The following is a 2,744-nucleotide window of genomic DNA, read 5'->3' on the forward strand; positions in this document are numbered from 1 at the left end:
ATAGATAGATAGATAGATAGATAGATAGATAGATAGATAGATAGATAGATAGATAGATAGATAGATAGATAGATAGATAGATAGATAGATAGAACAGGTGCTGTTTTTGTATTACAACCCAGTGAGAAGGAGATTTGAGTTGATCATTAAGATTGTATAAACTTGTATTGGGCTTCTGTTTTAAGTTAATTTTAAATTTAAGAAACTGTCAAGTATTAATGCTCTACTACTTATGTGCTTTTCACTTGTCGCTTGTGAACAGGTTGAGTTTAGATTTGTGAAAATTTACAAATTTGCACTGTTCAAGTGTTGTCATTGTGTTAAGAGAGATTAAATGTCATGACTAAATTTGACATTAATCTTAATCCATGTTGAAGTGTTTCATCATTTTCATCCCCCTTTTTGTCATCTGCATTTGGTATCAGGCCAAACTGACACAAACCGTGCAGAATAATGTAGTGTTTTAATTTCACAGCAGAGAAAACTGTGTAGTCTCTGTAAGTAGGTCTAGGAAAAAAATATTGGTATCGGTTATCGGCCAAAAAATTGTTAACATATCGGCATATCAGATATCGGCCAAAAATCCAGTATCGTGCATCCCAGTAGTTTGTACGATTTTTCACATCAAAATTGAGTTTTAACAATAAATATACAATTTACTGAATAATTGTGAGGGTTTATTTTACCTGCTAGTCTGCTGACAACCCATGATGCTTCATTCCTAACAATACAAAAGCCACATAAAAAACTGAAACGTGTTCAACATTTGTTATATGTGCTTTAAATATTGCTTTACTCTGTAAATATTCAAGCATGTGTGTTTTTGCTTGTTATTTTGTGTACCTGTGTGAGGGAGGCAGTCCCAGTGTGTAAAGTCCTCCAATATGAGCAGGCGTCAGTGTGTGAACGGATGCTGAAACGACAAATCAAACGTTTAAATAATTTAATTTATCACCGGACAACAGCAGGATGAATGATGATGCTTAAACTTAATAATCCCTCAGATTGACATCAGTTTAGCGTGCACATTGATGAGTGCACTGTGCATTACCTGAGGCGAGCGATAGGGGAGGTACTGGCGGGCAAAGCATGGACATGTAACCCTCTGTCTGTAAAAAACACAAAAAACTGTTATTGGCAACAAACAAAAAATGCCCTAAACTTTTAAAGAATGAATATGTAAGTATTTTAATAATTGTTAGTACCATTTTAGATTCGTCTGTTGCAAGTCCACTCTTTTGCACATGTTCTAAATGTGACAGAAAACAAATGCATTAGTCGCATGAACTCGCAGTTTAAAAGTTATCAAAAAGCTAACAGGAAACAAAAAGACTTTAAAACCTTCAGTTTGTTTATTTATGCTTTTTTTTTTTAACAAATGAAGCCCTTCTGTATTCATTTTTCACACGGACAAAAATCTGTACTTTTTGTTCTAACAGAGACCTTGTAAACTGAACCGTGCACATCAGTAAACGTCAGATGTCACATGACGCTGGTGAAAGTTTCAACTCTTCAGGCTGCAGGTAAAGTCTCTGTACGAGGGAAAATGTAGCCAAGTGCTTCACTAAGACCTGGAACAACAGCTGTCTGGATATTTAGTTACTAGATCCCTCTGATGTCATCACATCAAACTTCCTCTGCTCACCAAATCAATCAGTGCACTAATTAAATGTGCACGACTTCTTGTGCAGTTTGTATTTACCTGACCATGGAGCACAGAGTCCAGTAAAGAATGCCAGAAGCAGGAGGGCAGATGTAGCCATGATGCAGCGAGGTGTAGAGTGTCTTTCACACTGAGGGCTTTAAGTATCTGCCTCCTCTAACCCCCCCCACCCCCACCCCCACCCCTCACCTTCAGACTGAGGCTGTAAAGTACACTGTACCTGGGGAACAGTGTGGGGAATGCAACAAGCCTGGAGCAAGAAGGAACAAAACGTTAGATGTGACACACTCTGTCCAGAGTACAGTAACTGTAACTTTAGTTTTATACTTCTTGAATAAACATATAATGAATAGTCTGTAATATAACCCCCCCCCCCACACACACACACACACACACACACACACAGTTTCTGTTTTACGCTTAGACGTTTCCTCATATCTTGGTAGAAAGTGAACTGACTCCTTTTGAAGTCGGTGTGATGTTAAAATGTATTTATGACGAGTAATAAACGATGTTGTATAATGGAAGACTGTTACTTAATTCTTTAGAAAGAGATCAAGTACCTTTTTGTATCTTACTCTAATAATACTGAGCCACAGACCTACACTATGAAAATACATAAATAGTTACAAATTCAAAGCGTAGCATTTACATTCTTTAAGAAATGCGTTTTGCCCATTTCTTTTCATGTCTGAGTTTTAAAATAAGATTTTGCAGCTGTTCTGGTCAAACCTTGAAAGTATTTATTGACAAACTCATACAATATCATAAGATATCATAAGAGTGTCAGTTGAGAAGCACTATCAGCTACTACCACATTGACTTATAGCTCAGTATTTGTAAAATCGTCTGAGTTACAGTCATTTATGTGTTTACACCCACCCAGCACAAGGACTCTTCCATCTACTTCCCTCAGGCAGACGATGCAGGAGTCTGCCATCACACATGAAAAAACTCAAAGACAGTTATTATCCACAAGCTGTCAGATTACTGAACTCCTGATAATAACACTGAACTCCTGATCATAACACTGAACTCCTGATCATAACACTGAACTCCTGATCATAACACTGAACTCCTG

At 37.2% G+C, this 2,744-nt stretch overlaps 1 long non-coding RNA gene across 1 annotated transcript; it reads right to left on the reverse strand.

Moving 5' to 3' along the window:
- Window positions 1–1,053: 1,053 nt before the first annotated feature.
- Window positions 1,054–1,789, reverse strand: LOC119429668. The gene is made up of 3 exons (XR_005187821.1): window positions 1,703–1,789; window positions 1,206–1,249; window positions 1,054–1,109 (listed from the first exon to the last, which is right to left on the reverse strand). It is a non-coding gene; the product is annotated as an uncharacterized LOC119429668 (long non-coding RNA).
- Between the last annotated feature and the right edge of the window lie 955 nt (window positions 1,790–2,744).

Source organism: Nematolebias whitei, unplaced genomic scaffold, assembly GCF_014905685.2.
Source record: "Nematolebias whitei isolate Nwh7 unplaced genomic scaffold, NemWhi1 Nwh_scaf_5161, whole genome shotgun sequence".
Lineage (NCBI taxonomy): Eukaryota > Metazoa > Chordata > Actinopteri > Cyprinodontiformes > Rivulidae > Nematolebias > Nematolebias whitei.